This window comes from Rhipicephalus microplus, chromosome 4, assembly GCF_043290135.1.
Source record: "Rhipicephalus microplus isolate Deutch F79 chromosome 4, USDA_Rmic, whole genome shotgun sequence".
Lineage (NCBI taxonomy): Eukaryota > Metazoa > Arthropoda > Arachnida > Ixodida > Ixodidae > Rhipicephalus > Rhipicephalus microplus.
Window position 1 is genome coordinate 99,823,327 of NC_134703.1, and position 25,598 is coordinate 99,848,924.

At 44.6% G+C, this 25,598-nt stretch overlaps 1 protein-coding gene across 1 annotated transcript in view; it reads left to right on the forward strand.

Annotated features, from left to right (window-relative positions):
* Positions 1 to 25,598, forward strand: part of LOC119172799 (uncharacterized) — a 233,367-nt gene that overhangs the window by 183,369 nt on the left and 24,400 nt on the right. The gene's annotated exons all lie outside the window — the stretch shown is intronic.

Genomic DNA, 25,598 nt, shown 5'->3' on the forward strand with positions numbered 1-25,598 from the left:
CGAAATTACAGTCACATCGACAAGGAGGCTCTTGCGCTCATGTTTGACGTAACCAAGTTCCGACAATACATCTGGGGACGCGAGTTCGAGGCTATTACGTACCATAAACCATTACTGGGCTTGCTTTCTCCCGACAAGCGCGTGCCTGAGATGTGTTCACCGCGTATCATGCGTTGGGCCCTGATGCTTGGTGCGTATAACTACAAGCTCATGTACCGGCCGGGAGCAAGCATTGCCAACGCGGATGGTTTGAGTCGCCTACCACTACCAGGGTACGCTCAACCTGTGGAAAGGCCAGCGGAAGTTTTCATGCTGGAGGCTGCTTATCCTCGAGTGCTACGGTCGACTGTAGTCGCGGAAGCTACTTCCAAGGACCCAAGCTTAGCGAAGCTACGAGAGGCCTTATGGTCTGGAGCTGAGCTACGTGACCCCGAGTTCAGGTTCTACGCAGATCGAAAACTTCAGATGAGCGTGCAAGAAGACTGTATACTTCTCGGATCGCGAGTGGTCATCCCAAGTGCATTACAGCAAGAAGTGTTGCGACTCCTTCATGAGGGGCACCCTGGAATGACCACGATGAAGGCTATCGCCAGGAGTCACGTCTGGTGGTCTTCTTTGGACGAGGACATTACCGCTGCAGTTCGCCAGTGTCAGATCTGCCAAGAACACCAGAGGGTTGGGCGGCCGGTAGCGATGACGCCATGGCCGTTTCCGGACAGACCATGGTCTCGCCTTCATATTGACTTTGCTGGACCTTTGAAGAACCGCTACTTGCTGATCGTTATCGATGCATTTTCAAAGTGGATAGAGGCCGTTCCTCTATCTACACCATCGGCAGAGGCAACTATCCCATGCCTGAGGGTTATGTTTGCTACTCGCGGATTGCCAGACGTAGTGGTGTCCGACAACGAACCAGCGTTCGTGAGCGAGGAATTCACTGTTCCTGCATCGAAATGGCATCAAACAAGTATTGACACCGCCATACCATCCAGCATCAAACGGGGCTGCAGAACGGGCAGCTCAGAGCATCAAGTCAAAGCTAAAGAAATCGGCTGGAGGGAATTTTTCATGCCAACTTGCCCGTATTCTTTTCAATGACAGGATTACTCCCCACGAAACTACCGGGTGCTCACCAGCGGAGCTGATCATGGGCCGTAAGTTAAAAACTGCTCTAACGTTGTTGCATCCAGACATGAAAGCTAAGGTCTTGCTGAAGCAGCTCAAGCAGAAGATTGTCCCTGATGGTGGAGCTCGAACCACATCACCCGCAAGACCCGGAGACTACATCTACGCACGAAATTTCCGTTCGGGGCCAACCTGGATGCCTGCAAGAGTGACTGACAGAGCCACTGATAACATCGCTGATGTCGTTTTGTCAGACGGTAGGTGTTGGCGGCGCCATCAAAAACACCTGCGGCCGAACTTTGCCCCAGTTAGTGCGCCTCCTGGACTGCCGCCTGAGCGACAGACTTCTTCACTGACGCCAGTGTTACCGCCTGTGCAACAAGCTACGTCAACCACGGAGTGCGTGTCGGAACGAGCGGGTGTGCAACCGGCTGAGAAACTAGTTCCGCTACCCAGGAAGTGTGAGTCGGAGCAATCGAGTCCAGTTGCTGAGCCGTGTCCTGAATCATGCAGCGAAAGTGGGACCGCAACACGCGATCTGGTTGTGCCTACTAGCCATGACAGTACGCCAATGCTGCGAAGAAGCACGAGGACAAAAAAAACAGTTGTGCGTTTCTGACCACGAAGGCCGCTAAACTATCGTTGTTTTGTTTGTTGGTGGGGAGGAGTGTAACATAATAGCCACCGCAACACGTGCTGATATGTGATGTGTTATATGTGATATGCATCGTGTTACGTCAGCACCAGGTTGCTATAAAAGATGAGTGCGTAGGAAATAAAGGCTAGTGTTTTTCCACGGTATTAAGTGTGCTGTTCTTCCGTCAGCTGCTCTCCGCGAGTTGGCTATGACAACGGCATCTCTCATATTCATATGGTAGTTTTGGGACGTGGAACCTCACAAATCAATCAATCAATCAATCTGACCTTGGTGCTATTGTCGTATTTCTTGTATTGTTACTCTGTATTCATTTCGTATGTGTAAGTAGTAGTTACAATAATTTGTATTAGTTTTCTAGTTTCACCTTTTGAGTTTCTTGTTTTCGGTCTTTATGATTTATTGGACTTGCATAAACTGTCACTAAACTGATTGCTCAAATAGTATGTTTTCATTGCAATAAAACTGTCTCTGCCTGCATCTGTAAGAGGTCATGGTTCCAGTCAAGCCCATTAGAGGCTTTTTGACCACAGCCCTCAGCCTCCTGAACGTTGAAATGGATAAACTTTGAAAGCTTCAAAGCTAACACTCGTCAATACTATTTTTATTCTCATAAACCCCCCATAACGTATCTATGAAGGAAATGGCGCTGCGCACAACCAACGGTTTAAGAAAACGTTTTCATTTTTATGGTGTTCAAACAATGCAACCAAGCTTTCTTAATTACATTCGCAAATGTAGCATTTCCAGCTATATTGCAAAAACCATACTTTATAGCGATGTCCTTCGTGAACTAACAAAAAATTTCGTTGAGATTGCGTCTAGAAAAACACGCGAAAAATGAAACGCCCCGAAAGAACAACATAAAGACCGCCGCCAATATACGCATTACCGTACGTTCCCTTATTCCAAAAATGTTGCCGATTCCAAGGTGCACATTAAGAAGACACGTGGCATGAGAAACAAACCATAAGCTTGCAACACTATGCAGAAACAGACCCGACGAACATTAAGTTAAAACAAAACATATCGCAGAGTAAAAGTTGACAAAAAGATGAAAATACGCGCACTGAAATAACGGACCGCGAGCAACATCTTTTCGAAGAACATCCCCGAGAACCGCACCAGGCGGTGACCATTAATTCTTATCGTCGTACAAAAAAAAAACACACACACGCACACATGAGCGAGGTGATCGCAGTGAGGCAGCGCTCGGGCGAAAACATCGCGAGAATTCCCACGAGACGACAGCGGGAAGCGAACGAGGAAGGAAAGAAAAAAAATAAGTAAAAGGGGGGCGGCAAACAAGACGAGGGCTTAATTTCCGGCAGGTTGTTTAGCCGTTCTCCGGCTCCGAAGTTTCGTGCCAGAGAGCATGCCTGCCCGCGGGCGCTTTGGCGCTCGGTCTGGCAACCGCAGCTCGAGTCGCAACGCGTGAAACAACAAACAACCTCGTCGACGCGCCGGAGTTATGAGTCAGGTGCGCTGCGGGACTCGTAAACCGCTTTCTTGAAGCACGAAAAAAACGAAAAAAAAAAACATTAGTCGAGCCTGATTTTTCGCAACGGGAACCCAGCTCGGACGACCTTTTGCTGTTTGTTGTACGCTTACGCTGCTGCTGCTACCGCTTTTGCTGTTCCTGACTGCGGTAGTTTCCGCGGCCGAACCTCGTAAAACCCTAGGCCTTAATGCGGCGAGGTGTACGCTACCCTCCGGCGTTTATAGGTGCGCCATCTGTCACGTGACCGGTGCTTTTGTTGCGTCAAAAGTGTTCCAGTGGGATGGAGAGAATGCAGGTTTTATCGGCCGGTGTTGTAACGGATGATTGCGATGTCACTCGTGTAATACGCGCGCACGATTGTGCCGCCGGCGCAGGGTGCTTTCTCAACCTATGCCATAATTCACCTTCGCGGTAATCTGGCTTTGCACAGGCGGACAGCGCACTGTTTATAGGACGAACTAAGTGGCCGTTAATGAAGAGTAAAGCCGACCGCATCTCCGGGGTATGTGTGTTGTTTAACGCACAGCTCCTTCGATCTCATCGGGTTTTTTTTTCGGTAGTATTGCATAAAATGCCGAGCACTAAAAGCAACGCTTGCGCGGTTCAAAGATGCTGAGCCTTGTCCCGGAATGCATGCGGTTAGTTTGGCTACTGGGGAATTTCTTTGCCTGCCAGAAGAATCTCGTCCATTGAGAAATGCTTCTAAACTTCGATCTGGCACTCATACGTAAGAAGCTACATCAAATTGCAGACTCACTATGAGTGTGCGCTTTCTGAACAAGGTGTGCTGTTATCCTTGGCGGTGTCCAGTGTTACCACCGTTGTGTTCCTCTCCTTCTGTCAATCTCCCGTTCATGTCGTTTTCAGTCATGTTTTAGCGGGGAAAAATAAAAGTTCTTGGGGTTTCAAGTGCAGATACTTCAATGTGAAATTGCGGCACGCCATGGTGCAAAATTCTGGATTGAGTTTGCATAAGAGGTTCCTTAAAGGAACCCTGAAACACTTTTTCAAGTAACCACCAAACATCTTTATTGAAAGAGTTTATTACCTCGCAAATCTACCACCGCAAAAAATTTTAAAACCAGTCAAGTACGAGCGCTTGCGCAGATTTCTCGCACGGTGTAATTGCTTTCTCTCCTCTCTCGTCCCAACGAGTGCGCTGAAAGTAAATTAGGAAGGAATGACACAGCGCGAGGAAGTTAGTCCACTTGCCTGTCAACATATTAAGCAGTTCTTTTTTTCTGTTTTCTTCGAGCGTGTTCCTTATTTTCGGTGTGATCGATCACAAACAAGCACGTGGGAACGTCGGGGTGTCCAGCAGCAGTCGCACTAACTATGCAACCCACGATATTCAAATCAGCCAATGGCCATCTATGTGTATTTGACATCGTTTGTAGAAAGAAGATGGAGCGATTTATAGCTGACTTTGAGGAATAATTGTTAATTACAGGCTGCATTCTGCGCTATAATGCCTGGCTCACGTGCCCTCGGGAGACTTGACTATCGATTGGCATTGTTGCGGGACCATGCAAAAAAAAAAAAATGGCAGATCCCACGCACCATGGGAATTCATGTCGTGCGAAGCATTCATAGGGATGCTGACTGCGCGGAAATTTTTTCACTGAGCGAAATGTTACGAAATGACGCTAAGTGTACGTAAAGAGGACATACACACCACACCAACGTGTATGCTGGACAGTCACATATGTTTATATACCCAGTTTCTTACATTTCTGTAATGAGGCCAAGAGCAACATGTATAGTAGCAACACAAGAAGTGGTAAGCTGAAATGTAGCGCTTGTGCTTGTGAGGATAGAAGTTAAGAATAGTGTTACGTAAACCGAATTCAGTGGATCGCCTAAGTATAACAGGCGCAAACTCGAGAGGATGCCTGAATAATTAGAGTACATATCTGTTTTATATATTTTTTTTCGGAAAGAGCAAAGCACCCTACAACTGAAACAATTAAAAACGCACTTTTTTTTTGCTAATGGCAACAAGGTCAGGCCTGCCCCCAAATTCTTTTTGTTTTTGTGTTCTTTTCCTTTAAGTGTCTCAAATTTGTTTTGCGGCTGAAGTTCACTGCGCTATAATTGGTATTGTGAAGTAAAATTTGTATTTGCCTAGCATACATTGCGGTATTTCATTTGGACTTGAATTGGTTCGCAAGAAAAGTCAAGAAATTCTAAGCAATCGTATAGCAATAATTGAAATAATTTTAACATTATCTTTGAGCTTCCATCGGTAGCGTCCTTAGTCGCACGAGCGCAATGGCTATGACTAGACTTGAAGAGCGAATGGTGCGTCGCGGCAACAGGAGCGCTATTCTTGACTGTCAGCAACGTTCTGTTGTTCGTGGCATCTATTGAAGACCTTAACATGGGCTGCAGCTCTTCTTATTCTGAGCTCGTTTTGTACCATGCCGTTTCGGATCACTTCTTCAAGATATAGGTGACTAACGCCTTCATTTCATATGCCTTTTATTTCAAATATACTATCGTATAGCAATAGGATGACAGGATAACGTATTGCTTAACTCGAAAATAAACAACGACAGGCAAAATTATGTTGGAAAGGCAACGTTTTATCATATTCGAGTTTTGTCTTATGACATCATGTCTCTCAGTGAGTGCCGAATTGCCCTAAATTACTGCGGAACGCAAGCACGAGAGCAAGGCAACTACGACACAGATGAAACAGATTAGGTTAGATTAAACCACGTTGGTTGTTTAGGCCACAATAGTTGTCGCAGCACTAGTTTAGTGATTATAGCTCACATTGATGAAAACTTATGAGGCATTTGGCTCATTTCTTTACAGGAAACTGCCTTTTTCAGCTCAGGATACAAAGAAAGATTGGCCCACTTTGATTCCAGATGTTTTAGGAGTTAAAGATGTGTGGGCGTGCTTTATACTCCTGCGAAATTCATCCTAGCTTCAACTTCTGCATTCGGTTCTTTTTGAAAAATAAAAACCGCCACAAACGTATTGTCAGGAAAGCTAGACCGGCAGTACTAAAAATAAAATTGACGTTTCATCAACGTTACTGCTGTACAGGGTCTTAACCCAAGGGATTTCCGTGACGAGGCATGGCTCTCTCGAGGAATACTTGAATGTAACGCAGAAAGCTTGAATTCCGTTCCTCCTCGGACCATAGCATACATTCTTTGCATTCGGAAGGTCAACAATGTAGATATAATTTTTTCTTATCGCTTTCGCATTTAAGTTATCAATGTTCTCGCTTCTTTTACAGACAGACAGACAGACAGACAGACAGACAGACAGACAGACAGACAGACAGACAGACAGATAGATAGATAGATAGATAGATAGATAGATAGATAGATAGATAGATAGATAGATAGATAGATAGATAGATAGATAGATAGATAGATAGATAGATAGATAGATAGATAGATAGATAGATAGATAGATAGATAGATAGATAGATAGATAGATAGATAGATAGATATATAGATAGATAGATAGATAGATAGATAGATAGATAGATAGATAGATAGATAGATAGATAGATAGATAGATAGATAGATAGATAGATAGATAGATAGATAGATAGATAGATAGATAGATAGATAGATAGATAGATAGATAGATAGATAGATAGATAGATAGATAGATAGATAGATAGATAGATAGATACGTTCAGTGTCTGCAGTAATATACGGAAGAATATAGATAGTGGCGCAAGTATTTCGTCCTGAAATGTATGAACTAGTAGTTCTCGAGAATCGATCCCGTGTTATTGGTCTTGCAACTGTGCGGTACCTCAAGATACCAACTTGCAATTCTCCCGTAGACTATACATCCGGTACTCCCAGCAGCTTTTTGCTTGTCTAAACTCGCAGAACGTCATCACCCTCAGACGTGGTGAAAAGAGACCACTTCACATTAGGTGCAGCTTATTATAGCCATAGCAGAGTATGAAGCACTCTGAATAAGTCCCCATTCTCATAAACACGCCGGCTGTCATTGCCTACGACTGTGGCCAGAGTAACTTTAGTCTCCGCGAGGAAAAGCAGTAATCGCAACAGATGTTACACTGAATCCCATGAAGGGGTGATAGGGGTCTCCTTCCTATAGTCTGTTTTTATAGACGTACACCCAAGTGTAACCTTGTGAGCCTCGTCTAGATGTACTTACTCAGCAAGTCTGCTTGGCCTCTTATAACTTATTTGCGGTTGGTATGTGTGACCATCTGTAGACTTGCAGTGCTCCCCCAAGTGTGCTCGTAATTCTGCCCATCCCATTATTATGTCACTCCTTTCGCCCCTTCATCCTACTCCCACAATGCAAACCGGACGTGCGTCTGCATGGTTAATCTACCTGTCTTTTCTAACTTCCTTTTCTATCTCTAAATTTGAAATAGGGTACATCAGAGGTACCGTACTACATAAGAAGTAAAGGCACGTCTCTATATTTTTTAGAATGAATTTTTCCTATATAATCAGGTCAAGGTGCCATAAAATACGCGCATGAGTAATTTCGTACTTTACTTTATTTGGCTGACCATCAAAGCTAATATTGATCATATTTACAATACACTAAGACATTTATGAAACGTGGAAGCTTGGGCAAGTTGGTAGGACATTACTGAATGCAGGAACAGCGCAACCTAGAAGCAGTTACTTCGTAACTACGGAAGCGAAAAAAAAAACAAGGACAGAAAACAGCGCTTTTCAGAGCTCTTTTCTGTCCTTGTTTTTTTTTTCCTTCCGTAGTTACGAAGTAACTACTTCTATGTTGCGCTGTTCCTGCATTTAGTTCTGCATACACTAAGACATGTTTCAACTGCCCCGTATAATTTTGCAATCTTCTATTTTAGGTGGTGAAAAAGGATTCATTCTGAATAAGGTATGTACGTATTAAGTTCCGTTCTGAAACTTCTGGAGCTTGGAGACATTAAGCGGCACCGCCAACAGTTTGTTTTGCCTAATCTGCTACACAAAGTGGCGACTCCGTGTGAGTCACGTCCGTCCAGACGGCGGCTCATGAAAAGGAATAGAAGGAAACACAAAGAAACAAAAAACATTATGCGTTTCATGGTAAGCGTGATAGACCGAATGCAACGCACGACACAAACACGGCGGAGTGAACAAAAGAAATAAACATTGGTGTTGTAAGTGCCAAGGCAGTGGTCTGCCGGCCCCGTCATGAAAACTCGAATTGATACGTTGTGTCAATGGCACAAAAATAAAAAAAGTCTGGAATGATAGTTTCGGTTCAGTGAAAGAATACAAAGAAGAAGGGGTGTACAATAAGCGGAGTCAAAAGTAAAAGAGCAACCCTGGAAAGAAGAAAGTGTGTGCCGACTAGAGGCGGTGAACATGACCAGCTCAAAGCACCAACTCACCGACGCGCAAATTTCTCGGTAAGGGGCAGGACTAACGCTTATTTGATTGAGGGAGCCGAGATTTCGCAGTATCGTTTCCGCTCAGTGCTGGGGTTCACGGCTCCGTTCACTTGAACGCGAGTGCGAAACATTATTACGTTCTTTTTTTCGTTCTTTCTTTCGCGGCCGCTTTCGTTCATTCCTCTCTCATTGCGACCGACAGGCGGCGATGCGGATTGTTCAGCGTTCTATTCTGTTGGGCTCTCTGACTGCGTCCGTTTGTATTTCGATGCTGAGATAGGCGTATAAGTTCTTCTTTGCTGGCTCGACGCCATTTGAACGCACGAACCGGTAGCTCGATTGACCGGGAATATAACCGCAAACAGCGACACACGCATAGACGCATACGGGTGTTGTGCAGTGACGTTAACGAGGCGCATATCTGCACAAAATAGACAGTGGAGACAGAAGGAAGTGTTCCAATGGCGGCATTTTAAACTGTTGATTCCTAGACCTCATGCAGGAAACGTAACTGCGCAATCAGGAGTGACGTATTTTGTGGCCTAAAGGCATGCAAAAGAGAAACAATAAATATATATTATATTGTAGTAAGGACTGACTGCTCGCGTTGCACAACCACTCAATATCCACCCCGTACATGCAGGCGCTGGATCACGCGTTTGAAATTCAGTAAATGGCGTCTTCACTTGCCTTTCGCTTGCCTTGACATTTGCTTGACACGAGTAGATGCGATGAAAGCAACAGTACCTTCAACCAGTAGTGGTCCATAGCCCAACATCAACGTTACACCACTAGTTGAAGGTGACGCTTCTCCTTCCTTCAATAAATAAATATAATAAATATGAAATAACAATTCAGCATTCTCAAAACATACTCACTTAGGCAATATTCACGTGATAGTTTCACCACTATGCAGCGCATTTTCTCGAGTTCCCCACGTAAGAAGATACGGGTAGCTTTTAGGGGCAAAGCTCTTTAAAGCGGCACCCGTTCGTCCCTCGTCACAGTCGTTGTACGTAACATGTTTTACGATTTGACCTGCAAGGTGATGCCCGTGGGAGATTTCTCCAGCGCGTTGTTGAACAATAAAAAATTTGCAGCGTGCGCGTTAACTAAAAGCCAAATTTTCCTGTCTCTCATTCCCCATTAGCAGCCATTGGCATGTACATTGAGCACTATCTGACAAAAAAGGGTTGCTACGTTATACTCGCTGGGCGTAACCTCCTTGGTTTTGGAAAAGTTTAGCGAGCGTTGGGCTGCAGGGCCATGAATACAGTGAACTAGTATATACCATGAACTCGAGGTGGTTAAAGGTGGGAAGTCGACGCGAAGCGCAAGCGGCAAGAAAGTGTGCGTGTGCCACCTCTCGTTTAGTCCTTGGAATGTTCGCAGGGTGGTGGTGCTTCTATATGCGGAATATATGATGAAAAGATGCGAGATGGTGGTACTTGGAGTGTTGACTAGATGGACGAACGGACACACACACAGATGCATGGACGGATGCACGGATGTCTGCACGGATGGCTGCACTGACAGATGGACGCATGGACGGACGCAGGGCTGGATGCATGTACGAACGCAGGGACAGACGCACAAAGAGACTTACGAAGAGATGCATGCATGGACGGGCGGATGGATGCATGGACGGTCATACAGACGGACGCATGAACGGACGGAAGCAAGAACGAATAGAGGGAGAGCTGCTTCGCCCCACTCTCCGTCATTCACCTCGTGGATATGCTGCCATTTTGTTTCGTTACTCCTGCATTTTATGCAGTTGGCCCAAAGGGCCTTTTTCATTAGAGCTTCCTGTCCCCTAATCATGATTGAAGGAGACGTAATTGTGCTGAATTGGAGGGAAAATACTGTGCACGCACCTAATGAAAAGGTGCCTCAAAGTAGCAGCTCAAGCTATTTCAATGTGTTTTCTGTTTACGGTACGTACATAAAGGAAGACCATTAGAGTACAGCGACTCGGTCTAGAACAATTAGCTAGCAAGCTAAAGAGAGAGAAAGATAAAGTAAGAAAAAAGCATCCTGGAATACATTAAAGTTTTCCTTAAGCAAAACTTGGGCTGCCTCCTACCAAATGCTTTCACTAAAACGCTGCTCACATGTGCTGAACAATGTAGCAACATTTGAGGCTAAAGGCAGAGGAAAGAGAAAGAACACGATTCACACAGGAAATGAAATTCGTCCTGAAGTAAGACTCAGAGAGCCTCGTGACGTATCAACATTAGCGCTGACTAATGCCTGCTATGTAATGGTTTCGCATACACTTCCTATTTGTCGTCTTTTTCCTGGAAACAGTCTCTCGGTTCTCTCTCCTTGAAGAATTCTCAAGGGAAATGAAAAAGAAATGACCCACCGTGGGGGCATAGCACGTAAGGTGTCATGCTGCTAAGTTAGCCGGTCTTCAACAGGAGCCGCTCTGAGGGCTTTGTTGCAGTTTTTATACCCGTAACTGAACAGAGGGACAAACTTTGTAAAAACTGTTTCTCTTTCACTAAGTTTCACCATATTTTTGCTTCAAAAGTACACGGTAGCAAACTAGAGCCTTACCATGGTTGTGTTTCCTGTCTTTCCTTCATCTCTCTCTCTCTCCCTCTTGAGGGCACTGGTGTTCGATTGGGATCCTACTTCACAACTAGGGCGGAGGAAGTCGTGCCTATAGGATCCTTCGGGCAGGGGTGGCCCTTACACCGGCTGTGATTCAACCTACAACTGGTCAAATTTACCAGTGGGGGCTACGCTTCGATATTGCTCTATTCCAGAAATGCAAGCAGATGCACGACACCTTTTGTGAACATGCCAAGGGTGGCGCTCGGAACGCGCACGTCACCTCCTGCGCAGCCACTTATGACCATCGAATACATGACAACAGATTTCACAAGAAACTGCTTCACATTATACACAACACAAGTTTTACAGTACACGTCTAATTTATTACACATATATACACAAAACATCATGCCTTACCAGCAAGTCCGTGTCTCAGAAAATAGTAAAGAGATTTCCAGCCTCCGTGGTTGAACTTTGGCTGAGGGCGAAGTGTGAATACCGCCGGTGAGGTTAGATCTAAGGTGCACGCTCAAGAATCCGGTGACGTCTAAATTGATCCGGACTTTCACGCTACGGAAAACCTCAAGATACTATTGTCGTATTGGCAAATGAAAATCCAGCAATAAAGAACACAAAAAATTAAATAATTGTCTGCCTGTGTTCATGTGTGTAACTTTCTGACACAAGTGTTCATGTGTATGTCATAAAAATTTATGCTTTCGATAGGGCTCTGAGCACATCGCTCGTCGACCGAAGGTATGTTAGTGTAGGGCCGAGCTTTTCTTCAGCCTTCTCTTTTGTCGCGAGGGACTTGATTGCCATTACTAACGATGCGTCTTATGGTTTCCTCTCTTATATCACCATAAAGACCAGCCTTTCATTGTTCAAACTCATTTTCTGGCATTACGTCATCGTATAATGCCTATGTGCAGGCGCTCTAAAGTGCAAACTAATGAGCACGCAGCCTCGCATCGAAAGGCACACAGCGACATACCAGCTAAACACACAAGTGTATATTCATAGCTGGAGAAGACAGCCAGCACAGGGGAGAAAATGGAGAAGAATCTGAGGAGCACCCGAAAGTAATGGAGATAGAAAAAGCAAGATTTTTTTTTTCTCTTTTTGGTCGGTCATTTATTCTTAAGGCAGGCGCTGGCAGCCCTTTTGGCTCGATGATGAATGACCCGATGAAGGGGGAGCCACCGAAGTTTCCCTGCGTGAACGCAAATCCATTCGTTCTTTTTTTTTCCACGCGCACATGCCTATCCACGGTTTATGAGAATCACGAGTGCACTCTCCACCGTACGCGCTATCCCGGTGCTGCGCCTTGCATAACTGCGCTCACTTATTCTCGCCGCATTGGGTTGGGGGAGAAATAGTGCGCCCCCACCCATCTCCTCTCCAGCTATCCTGCCTGTCTGCTGGCTTTCCTTTCAAAGAAAAGAAAAAAATAAAGAAGGAAACCGTAATAGTGCGCGTGCAGACAGCAAACACGGTGCGCAGAGCTGAGCTGTCGTCCGGTAAAGTCCAGCTCGTCTTCTGTTTTTTTTTTCTTTTTTCGTTCTTAGCTTGTGCACGGCGTGCGTCTTTAAATCTTCGATTCCAGAACGATTTGCATCGCGTCAGCACGAAGCGTTTCCGCTGACAGCGGCGCGAAGATTCATACTTGTCGAGGCCATTAATGAATTCGTAATCAACGGCGCTTTTTTTAACTTCGTTAAACGTACTTACGTCGTTTCATCACGAGATTGGAGGCGCGGTAAGGTAGAAAAAAAGAAATAAACAAGATCTCACTATGAGCAAACTCTGGGTGCCATGCAGCAAGCGAGATCAAGATATTAACTACCGTTAGTAACGCACTCGTTTGCAAGCTTTACGCTTATCGGGTGACTAATTCTTTCGATTACAGTAGTGCAACTAACTGGGCTAGTTGGTACGTCGTTACTGCGGGAACCAACAGTGCTAGACACGGGTTGGCGATATCGCTGTTTGTTGCTGGTGTGTTTTTATTGTTATTTGATTTTCGAAGCTCAATTGTTTTGCTTCTTTGTTAACTACCACCAACCGGCAGACAAGGTTGAGAGGATGCTATAAGGATTCGGTGGTCAGATGCGTAATGAAGCGCAACGCAGACACCGAGAAATCCGCACGAAGACACGTACGAAGCGCTGACACAATAGGTGCAACGATGATAAGAGTCGAACTGCACGCGCACATAGCTATGCGCACCACGATAAGAGTTTACGAAACACAGCCTCCAGTCCGCGCATTAGCATGCTGTTAAAATGATCCAGGTACACAGCAGTAGATGAGGCGCTTGAAAAACCACCTCTGGAATCTCGTACGCACGCTATAGCGTCTTAAACAGGATGGTCACGCGGATCAGGTAATGTAGCGGCGAGTGTATACGTAAAGTGAATGCTGCAAGTTTAAGAAAAAATGTACAAAGAAAGATTTGACGTGCCAATGAATATGTTCATTATGAGAAATATAAAAGAAAACTTTAGGGGATGCCCCCACCATACAATAGAGTATGTAAAGTGCTTGGTAATGGTACGCCCTATTCTATTACACAGTCTTACATTCGATCGAACTCTTATTAGCATCCTTGTTATGGTCTAAATGTTCCCAGATGTTGCGACACTAGGTATTTTCACTCGTTAAAATTATCCATAATGATATACCATAACAGTGAGCAAAAGTAGTTTACGTTTTCTAACCAAAATTGAACATCACGCCCCCATGTTTCGTCGTGCCCCATGCATGGATATAGGAGTTGGTGGGCGTCCGCACTTTGGCTTTTTTTGCGACACGGTTTAGGTGTCCACCGGACAGGCTATAGCGATTGGTAAGGGTATACGTAAACATCCCTATTCTTTTTAGAAGTACTTTTTTGAGTGACTCCTTTTTCAATGTTGGCGTTATGAACAATGACGTCAATTTCAAATTCACGTTGATAGAGCTGGCTTATTCGTTGCCTACGCAGGCATTCAAAAATATATAAATAAAAAGAAGATTATCTAACAGCAAAACTTGTCACCATCTCAGCCAGTTCGACTTTTCGCATAAGGAGAAGTGATCAACGGCCCGGTCTGCCAGTCAAATCCTCCCCGGAGCTCTTTGACCATTTAGAAGTGTGGCAGCTTGGGCTAGTTGGTATGGTAGTTATAGCGCGAGAACAAAACGACGACACAGAAACAAGAAGGACACGAAGGACACATAGCGCTCGTGTCCTTCATGTCCTTCTTGTTTCTGTGTCGTCGTTTTGTTCTCGCGCTATAACTATCATCTTTTACCACACCTGGCTGGTGCGTCACAAGGCACACACTACATCAACAACACCGCCACCCCCGCCATCACTATAGTGTACCACCACTATACCACGAACACCACCAAAGAGGTAACCGCGCGGGGTGTTGTTAAACACGCACGCGTTTTTTCTTTTCAACCGCAATAGAGTTGACTCTCATTTTGCCACCGACTGCCCTGGCTCTATATAGACTTCCAATTCCTCGACTCGTACTCCCGCATTGTGTGCCGAAGAAAGTTCTTCATTCCGCACTGTTCTCGTTTTTCATCTGGTCCAAAATAAAAGAAACCACCGTCGACATGTAAAAGAACTTCACCTTCACGCTCGCCTAGTCGGCTTCAACAGGGCGCGAACTGTTGTCGAGAAACGAGTATCGATTATGGCCGCAGCGGAAGGGGAGGGGTCCTCACTTTTTCCAACCGAGGATCTGTATACTCTCCGAGCAACACGCTCAACTCGAATCTTACGCGCACGGCCCACAGACCCGTGGTCGGCCGTGGTCGTTGGCGCAGCCATTGCCACGGCTGCGTCAGAGAACCGCAACTTTGCGTCCTCGCCGGCTCGCATACAAATGAGCGTGGCGCGCACTTCTTCTCCGGGGCCATAGTCAGGCTCGCGCTTGGACGCGCACTCGCGCACTGCGCAGGGATGTAAGCTTGATATATATATATATTTTTAAGCCTTGAAGTGTTTTTTTTTTTCGCTGGTCACTGCCTGCTTCTTCGTCTGTATGCACGCATTTGTGATGCAGCTCACGCACCACTTCCAACGAGGCCGAAGCAAAACAAGAAACAAAAAGTACTCACTCAGTTCGTCTCGGCTTGGCTTGCTTTTCATGTGGTCCGTCTGGCGGCTTATTCGCCTTCCGGTCTCCGATTTGGTCGAAAGGTGCTCTGTTCTTCCTCTTGATTTTTTCAATATTATTTTTCTTCACTTTTGTACAGCTCAGTATTGGCCTTGGATCTGAAAAATATTGAAAACATCTGACTGTGCTGCTTGCCAAGGTGAAAATAACATCTCAGCTTTGGTTGTTGTAAAGATTATGATCGATGTTCCGGCAGTGAGAGAAAACGCGTCAGTGATCATTCTTTTTTTATTCTTGTCTGGTTGTGATGAACGCGTAACAGCTATGCGTGTCAGCCTTTGACTGAACCCCTCCACCTCCGCTCACTGCGAAACAAAAACAAATAGAAGCACAGTAGTGATTCACAAGCTTTTCAAATGACAGGGCCTATAAACACCAACTGAGAAAACAAAGAACACATGTGTTACTCTCCTGTGGTTAGCCATCTTTTCGGCCTACTTCGTGACGCATGTTCACCCGACATCCTGTGTGAATCATGTGCCGTTTGGTCTTTACGGGACGCCCGTTCTGCCCCGTTTGTATGAGTACTGCGGCTCCTGACCCGCAGTTCGCTGGATCGAATCCCGACTGCAGCGGTTGCATTTTCGATGGAGGCGAAAATGCTGTAGGCCCGTGTGCTCAGATTTGGGTGCACGTCAAAGAACCCGAGGTGGTAGAAATTTCCGTAGTCTTCCACTACGGCGTCTCTCATAATCATATAGTGGATCTGAGATGTCAAATCAATCAATCAAATAAATTATCAATCAGTCAGTCAATCAGTCAATATATCAATCGATCAATTGCGTGAGTATCGCGCAATATCAGCTTCTTTCACTTTGTTTTGTGCGTCTTCAAGTGGGCAAGTGGAGATGACGACGTGTAGCTGAAAAGCGGGACATCCTGATAGGCTTGGCGCTTAGTGCCAATATTTCCAAAGCCTTTGACACGCTATCTCATCCTAAGATGTTGCACAAATTATTTGTTATACTAAAAAATGCATCATTGGTTGGCTGGATGTTTGACTTTTTTTTTGCAACGTTCACAATGTCTGCTTCAACTCTATTAACTCGCCTTTGATGCTTGTCTCATCAAGAGTTCCCCAGGGTTCAGGGTTATGATCCCTCCTATTCCTGCTTTATATTAATGACATCCCCTTGTACACTTGTGTAAAAATACGTTTTTTCGCAGATAACTGCGTCCTCTATCATAATGTTAAATCTCCACTGGATCTTGCCATTCTTAACAATTCATTTTCTACTTTTTGTAGCTGTTCTAAATCTTTGCAAATAAATGTCAACGTCTCCAAGACAGTCGTTAAGTCATTTACGAGACGTTCATGCCTGTTGGCTTTTGACAATAGTTTTAACAATGTTAGCCTGTCTAGGGTTTCTGAATTTAAGTACCTTGGTATTCTTATGACACGTAATTTGTCATGGTCTAAGGACATTGATCTCACATGCAAAAAAGCCCTTAATGGTTTGGGTTGATTACATCGTATGCTCTTAAAAACTTGGTCTCCTGAGCAAGCTGCTTACCTACAAAACTCTTATTCACCCCACTCTTGGATATAGTGGTCTGGTTTGGAACCCCCATAACAAATGCGACATCAACAAACTAGAATCCATTAAAAAAAGAAGTGTGCTTTATATGCAAGATATATGACATAGATTTTTCTACAACAAATTTTCTTCTCCAGCTAACTATCACTACACTTGCGAAGCATCGCCATGTTGAATACCCATAATTCCTGTACAATTTAATTAATTCTTCTCGCTTTGGAACTTTAGTGATTATGCCCTTAACATTGCAACTTTTTTCACCCATACTGACTTGTTCAGATACAGCTTTTTGCCTTCGACTACAGAAACCTGGAATTCGCTTCCTAGGAGTGTTTGTTCTCTACCACTTCAAGGATTTTTGGAAGCCAGTTCACGAATGCTGATTTGTTCTTGTTTGTTTGTTTTTTTCCTTTTCACTCTACTTCAATAGTCTCATTGAGGCTTCAGTATGTAAAAATAAATAAATAAAATAAGATATCAACACGCTCCACGAAGGAGTAAGTGGTGAAGAGACGACACCGCTTCTAAGAAGGATAGTGAAGGCGAGAAAGAAATTATTTTCTCGTCTTTTGAACACGGAGTGGTTTAGGGGACCTCTATTACAGCGTGATTTGAATATTCATATCCTGGCAAATTGGATCGAAGTTCGGAAAGGAGCGATTATCTTAGCCTAGACTAGGGGGTTGGCTGCCTTCGGCGCGTGACCCCCGAAACTAATATGCGGCCCACAGCTTGACGTCAACCCCCGTTTCCCCTCTCTCTTGTCACTTCATATCTGAAGACTTGACTTAAAAGGGGAATTTTGCTTGTGATTGCGGCACTGCAACTTTGTAACATGCGTACTGAAAATAAACATGGATGAAAATGCAGTTTTTTTACACTATTATAAATTATAAATTATATTATAAATTACTATAAAATTAGCCTATAAATTGACTATTATAAATTTGCCAAATTTTAGCGCTTTGCCTGCAACCCGTCCCCCCCCTTCCCGCTCAGCCTTGCGGTGCCCCGCTGTGTCGGTTTCATGGAGTTCTCAATTTGTGTTGCTAGTTTGTCATCTTGTGACAGCCGCCAATAGGAATCGGCACGTACACAATCTTTAAAAAAGCTGCAACTTTGACTATACGTACATCTTTGAAAGGTTGCCTTCTTTATTATTTATGTGTACTCAAATTGCGGCATTACACGCAGCTGTGCCACGGGGGAGTCTGCTGCTTGTTTTGTTGGACACTTCGGAATTTATAACCACAATATTTGTTTAATGGACACTTAAACTCAAGAAAGCCGTGTTGTGGTATACATATGTAAGGGTACTGTTTTTTTTTCTTTTCTTTTAACAATACAACCTTGAAGGAAACATGGAAAGCCGCTCATTCCGCCTGGGCGTGTTTCGCAACAACCACATTGCAATCACATAAATGCTGGCATATGTGTCGGCGAAGACTGCACCGAATTGCATTGAAGGAGGCTTGACATTAAACAACTGCAAAAGTTAATCAACGTCACTATGTAATAGACGCTGAAAAGGCCATTAATTTCAGTTACTGGGGGCGGATTGAGTGAAAAGAGTGAGACAGTAATGCCATGACGTGATTTCGGCGCAACATAATGACACACTATAAAACCCATTGCGCAATGATTCGTATCAATTTCGCGATATACAGCCGTGGCGCAACTAAATTAAGGATAAGACCAATGCAAGTTACGCCAACGGGTGGCACTAACGCGTAACGCCAGCGCACGCCACGTTGTTGGGACCGTTATGTGCAATCAGACAGCGTGGCATTTATGTTACGCTGTCGCGAATCTGTAGGATAGTCAACGTGAGGAGAATTACCGCTCGAGGAAATCCACCACGGCTGCTTCTGTCGCAACCGCGTGGGTGCATACCCATTCACGTGCGAAAATATTAGGGCGCGCAGAAACTCTGACAGGGCGAAATGGGTGCTTCTGCAAGGCTTGTGTAAGCGTGGGATAATCTCCACCGAAATTCTTCATTAGTTGTCTCTCATTCTCAGTTGCGCAGTTTTCGTTCGAATGCATAACCAAAAATTATTACGAATGACGGTGTTGTCATCAGCAATCAAAACGTGATTATATGTAGGCCGGCTGTCGAACTTTTCAGGGAGCTAAACGGGATATGAATGGCGGCATGTGGGCACAGGCTATCAACAAGTGTTTGATATAACATAGTTTAGTCTCTAAATCTAGGCGCCCCATGTGCATAAGTGGTCCACAGAGCGACCCTGCGATGACACTCATTGTGGAAAGGAGGGGGTAGGAGAGGGAGGGGGATATAATTCGAAACATTGGTATATTTAGAGACGCACACAACACAAATTGTTGATTTCTGAAAAAACAAAACATCGATGTTGATTCACGCCACTTTTATTCCAAAAGCATGCTACATGACTACAATGACTTGAACGGGAAATTGGGAATGTTACTGCTTCCAGCCGCTGGAAGGGGCTAATTACTGTAGTATTTATATGCTATCACTGTCCTGTCGTTCAACCCTTCTTTGATGGGCGAGGACAAAAGAAAGGCAGGGAGGTTAACCTAGGTGGAGGCCGGAAGGCTACCCTGCACTCGTGACGGGGTGGAAAGGAACAAAAGTAACAGAGAGGCGTCACTGCTGCTGCCGGCACAACAATATTTTCAGGCTTAGCATAAATGTGGTATCTTTGAGAATCAGTGCCGGAGCGTTCGACATTCCAAACAAGAGGCGACGAAGGTGCGACAAAAGTTTCTGTGCTCAACGGGTCTCGTGAGAAGACTACAATACCACCATGCTTGACTGTGCAACGTTTTTTTTTTACTCTTTCTCTTTTTTCCTTCTTTACCTTTTATCCCCACTTAGCTCTTGCCCAGTGCAGGGTAGCAAACCAAAAACTTTGTTCAGCTTAACGTCCCTGAGTTGTAATTGACATTTATCTCTCTCTCTCTCTCTCTCTCTCTAAATGTGTGTGCGTGTGTGTGCGCGCGCGTGTGTGTGTGTGTGTGTGTGTGTGTGTGTGTGCGTGCGTGTGTGTGTGTGTGTGTGTGTGTGTGTGTGTGTGTGTGTGTGTGTGTGTGTGTGTGTGTGTGTGTGTGTGTGTGTGTGTGTGTGTGTGTGTGTGTGTGTGTGTGTGTGTGTGTGTGTGTGTGTGTGTGTGTGTGTGTGTGTGTGTGTGTGTGTGTGTGTGTGTGTGTGTGTGTGTGTGTGTGTGTGTGTGTGTGTGTGTGTGTCAAGAAATCGCCGCAGAACTTATGTTGCCTTTCGAAACTGTGAGGTGAAGCACTATTACCACACTATTACCTGGACGCTGAAAGCATTTCCACACAGCTGATTTAGAGCAGTCAAACCTTCCGTTTGCATAAGATGGTGCTTCGTCCTAAACGACAAAAGACTGTCTTTTCTCAGAAAGCTGCCCAGCAGTTTTGCAAATGGTCGAACAAATGCAATGAGATTAAAGTGGGTTGATTGGCAGTCGAAGCAATAAACTTGCTCTCCATCTTTCTCTACTTGAGGTAACGATAGTTTATTTCCTGACAGGAGAAGTGGCGGAAATGAACGTATATTGCTCTTTACGTGAGGCGGCTGCTCCTGTCAAAAACGGAAGCAGCCTTTTCTCAACTTCGAAGCAGTGGTACGGCGTCTTGTCTCAGGCTGAAAAGTCTTTCATTTCCGACGAAAAATGACGTCCTCTAAATGCCGTCTTCAGAAAAAAAAAGATGCTACTTTCACAGTCATGCCACATTAAATATGTGAGGTTTTTAAAATTTTTGTCTATTTTTATGTGACTGTCAAGATGAAGGGCACTTCTTTTCGTACGATATTAAATATACTTTTATCATAGTAAGACAGCTGCTTTCACTCGTCAGTAGTAATGTGAAGGAAACTCCACAATTCAATATAGATTTGACTACTTGAAGCACTTTGTATTTGTTAGAGCAAATAAGTTTTGAGTGCACGAACGCGCACCGATATAGAATACGCAAACCATTACTTCTTTCTGCCACCTATCTCGTGTCACGTTATTCTAGGTGTAGCATGTTTTTAACTCTCGCTAAATGTATAAGGGCTGCCCAGGCCACATGTTTAACTTATCTTTATGGAAATACTAAGATGGATAAGTCGTCAGTAATAAGTTCTGACGATGTGACATGCCTAATTACATTCTTTCTTTCCCTTTTCTATTTATCTTACTAAGTAATGTTTTCCACGTGACAAGCTCATGCAAAGTGGTCAAGCTGATTAAATATTTTATTCAAACGAAGTAGTTAAGCATGGTACAACGTGATGGAAGCATTTTCTGAATGCGCAATGTGATGATCTGGCTTTCGGCCAAAAACGTTTCTTCGTACATTGTGCAGGAAAGAAAACAGAAAAGAAAAAAAGTCAGGGATGTTTACCCCTTTAGAATACCCAGTATGCTACTTCGCTGTGAAAAAAAAAATGACGAATGAGATTGAAAAGCTATAAAAGTAAAGAAAGTAAAACAAAAGATGCGAGCACTCACACAACGTTACAGACCGTCATTCTTGTGTGGTGTTTACGGCATCGCTATCACTCTACAGCAGCTCGCCCAAGTCTGTTTTTTTTAATATTTTAGGAAATATTTTCATCCTCAACAAGTTTTCAATGATCGATTGATAGCCGATTATTGATATGTGGGGTTTAACGTCCCAAAAATACCATATGATTATGAGAGACGCCGTAGTGGAGGGCTCCGGAAATTTCGACCACCTGGGGTTCTTTTACGTGCGCCCGAATCTGAGCACACGGGCCTACAGCATTCTCGCCGCCATCGAAAAAGCAGCAGGCGAAGCCGGGATTTGATCCCGTGACCATGCAGATCGGCAGCCGAGTACCTTCTCAACTATACCTACACGGCGAGGCTCAGTGAGTTTTCAAAATGACATTCTAGAATGATTGCTAGTGACATCGGTTTACGGGCAAGGCAATCTAGGGCTATTGCGAGTGATCGTTTCTCTGCAGTATACCGAGACGAATTACAGACGATGAGGTGTGGTCTTCTCGACACCATAGTCGTATATGTTTCGTATATGTTTCCGAAAAAATGACAGACAAATGATGATGATGATGATGATCAAGGCTCTTCGAAACAACAGTAGCCTGTAAAGGGGTGCTACATCGAAAGATTTTTACGTGAAGGAATACAGTAACTGAGCCTTCAAGCATCTAGAGGTACCACAGGGATTACTTCATAGCCTAAAGCATGGCCCTTCGCAAGCGAGAACATGTAGAAACCCCGAGGGCAGATATTCACTCGATATCTTGGGCCGCTCCCTGACTAGTGACCATTGAGACGAGCGTGACTGGAGGGCGTGCGCCACGTCAGGTCGAATGGATCGCCGTTGTCGTGCAACGGGCCAGTGCGATGTGCAGCCGATGATAAAACGAAGTAAAGAGTCTTGAAGGAGCGAAAGGCCGGAATTAGAGGGGCGCGGGCTTCGCTAAGCCTACACACGCATCTCCAAGGAGTCCTTTCGCACGCCTGCCGTGTTTCTCCACTTCTGGCGTGCTCCGTTTACCTAAAGTCAGTGTAGGGTAGCGTTCGAGGTTTCCCTCCAGCATAATTGCGCACGTACGCAAGCCGTTTCCTTTACGCCCCAAAGCGGAGGCATAGACTATCTGGGAGCCTGGTGCTAATCGAATAATGCTATAGACTCACACGAGTAACGATTACAACGATGCGCGTGCACTGAATTAACTGGTTTTCTCGGTTAATCCTGCAGTAAAGCACCGTGACTGCCTAATCTATTCTCCTTTTTGTAGTTTTTTCTGTTTTTTACGATGTCTTATCTGCCGCTTCATGGCAAAGGTTTCACAATGAGCACACGACATAAGCTGAACCAGATGCTAGCATTGTTGTTCCTGTGAAGCTGCTACATAATTTCCAGCTTCGACGTAGGCAACAGATATCATAATTGCGATATCACCGTCATTATTGACGTAAACGACCTTTTCTTTGGTCAGTGAACAAAGACAAGGTTGCTTACATTATTTTGCGCTCGTATTTCTGTACATTCGAAACAACGTTACTGATTACGGCTGCTTTGCTCACTGTCTGCAGTACCACATTATCCGCGCACGGCTTGATTGATGCAACTTCCCTGTTTTTTTTTCTATTTTCCCGAGGAAGGAGAGATTTACGTGCCTGATTCGGCACTAAATCTTTGCGTTCTGTGCTGGGGTAGTCTTGCTTTTTTTGGCACTCTCATTGTGGACACCGAAAGAAGGCAATTTATCTTTAACTGCTACCAGCAGTATAAGTTCCCGAGTACTGGCGCTTTTGAACACACAATCACCGTTTCCTTTACGGTACTGTAATGCGCACTCTAAGAAAATTCCGTAACGGTTTCTCAATACTGAATTGTTGCGTTACGTCACATGCTGAAAACTGATCCGAAGTGTCACAGACAAAAACTCAAAATAGGAGCGAACGCGACTGAAATAATTTCGAGCGTGATATGAAGTAAGGCTATATCGTTCCACTTCTTTAGGAGACACGACCGCAGCAGCGATGGAAGTCAGCTTCGTGCTGTCTATATCATCAGCGCTAACCTTCCAATCAAAGCACACTACAAAGCTATGAAGTGTCTGCCGAGGTCTTCTGGAGATACGCGGGCAACTGCTGCGAGCGATCATGCCTGGTTGGTCGAAGTATGCACTGCCTGTCAAATCAGCTCACACCCCCACCACCATTACAGCTTTTACGTTTATGCGCGACATGATGACTGTAAAGGCTTTTTTTTTTAAACTGGGCTCAAGCACTGTGTGTGTTAGCTATAGAATTATTGGCTGCAACCAGACCCGTAACTAGAGAGGTGGGCAGCCCCCCCTCCGTCAGAAATTGAGATCGCTGGAAGTGCTTAACCAAGGAAAAATAATAAAAATAACTGTTTTTCAAAACTTTACAATCCCCCCCCCCCCAAAAAAAAGTGCCTGGATACGAGTTTAATTGCAAAGAATACGTAACTGTGATTCCGAGTTGAATCGAGATTTTTATCCCACTTTCAACAATGTCACGTGTTTTTGCAGAACATGTCATATTGTTCTTCCGATGAGGCATTTAGAGTCTTCGCCTTAAATATGAACCAGGAAACAAACTGAATATGAAAATGAAAATCTCGGGACAGTGTTCGGCTAGCGTCCGCAAGCATTTCTCACGTGAGAAGCTCACCGATATCTTTGCTACAGTTAATAAAAGTACTTCGCTGCATGAACGCTCTCCAAACAAACCGTTTCGTCATTCCCAAGGGCATCGTTCTGCCGAACAGATACTCGGCAGTTGTCAGAGGTTACCACAACCATGTCAGGAATGTGCCAAATAAAGAAAATGACATCGTCAACGTGATGTCTCTCGGCATCCTACCCGAACGTAGACTCACCGTTCGCTAATGATCTGATGTTGGACCTTTCCTCCTCATCTTTCTTTTCCTGTCTTTCAGCACTCTCTTTAGCTTCGTTCCTGGGATGCCTCGGGCTCTGCACCTGGTGTTTACTTTCTATTTTTTTTTTCTCTCATGCTCTCGCTCTGTCTTGCTCAGTTTTCTGCGTTCCACGTCTCATAGGTGAAAAAGCAGTCGCTAGGTGGATACCACCGCAGGCTTGTGAGAAATGGGCTGGCCGACGTTAGCGCTACATCATCGGTACATGCCCCGGGAAAGTGCAGTGCGAAAGTGCAGAGGGCAGGGAGCGGTAATAGTCGAACTCAGGTACAGCCGTCGGAAGCGCGGGGCGATTTGCGCAATGCGTGGAACACGTGTAAAAGCAGTCTTTAATGATGCCAGAACTTGCCGACAGCGGCCGTTTATTGGCTTGCATTTGATGTGGCCGTACGTCGCTAAATGCGGTAACCTAAAGTTGTGCCGCTGTCGTCCGACGACGGATTCTGGTGAGTTGGATAACAGTGGCCATCAGCGATTCGACGTATGGCGGATTTGATGCTACCAACTTTATCTGCGCCCACGGTCACCAGCTGTTAGCGTGGAGTAAAAGTAATGCTCCCTACCTTTTTTATTACATTCTTTCACTCTCAATGTTCACAGACGAGTTCGGCGTGAGCCGCATAATGGTGATTATTTTCTAAATTCTAAAGGTGTGCAAGAATGCACCGCGTTAACCACATATCGTAGAATAAACACAATATATATATATATATATATATATATATATATATATATATATATAATTTTTTTATTTTGTGCAAACAATTTTATGCTATAACATAGCGGACAATTTACCTGCCCAACTTTTGTAATTAGTTAGTTCTTGTGGTACATGGGCCATGGGTGGCGAAAGAATGCCATGTTTTTAACCATGCATTTTTGGTGATAGGGAATAGGCCACAGCTCATACTCTCGCCTACTGCACTTTTTTTATCAATAAAAGCCAATTCATCTGCTTGTTGTAACCTTCTGAAAGATAGAATATATCAGACAACGTAATACTGAGGGCACATGCTCGACTTGTATTCTCACTGTAAGATAACCAAAGCAATGCTTCATGTTTAATGGTCGACGGTGCTATGGGACCAGCTCCAGCTATATTAGTGTAGGACTATCTAATTGCACTTCGAATGTGGTGCCCGGTGCACGCGTATTGCAGCGCTAGTTGTTGGACCATGGCCGTACGTGTCGCAGGCTTTGAAGAGCTACG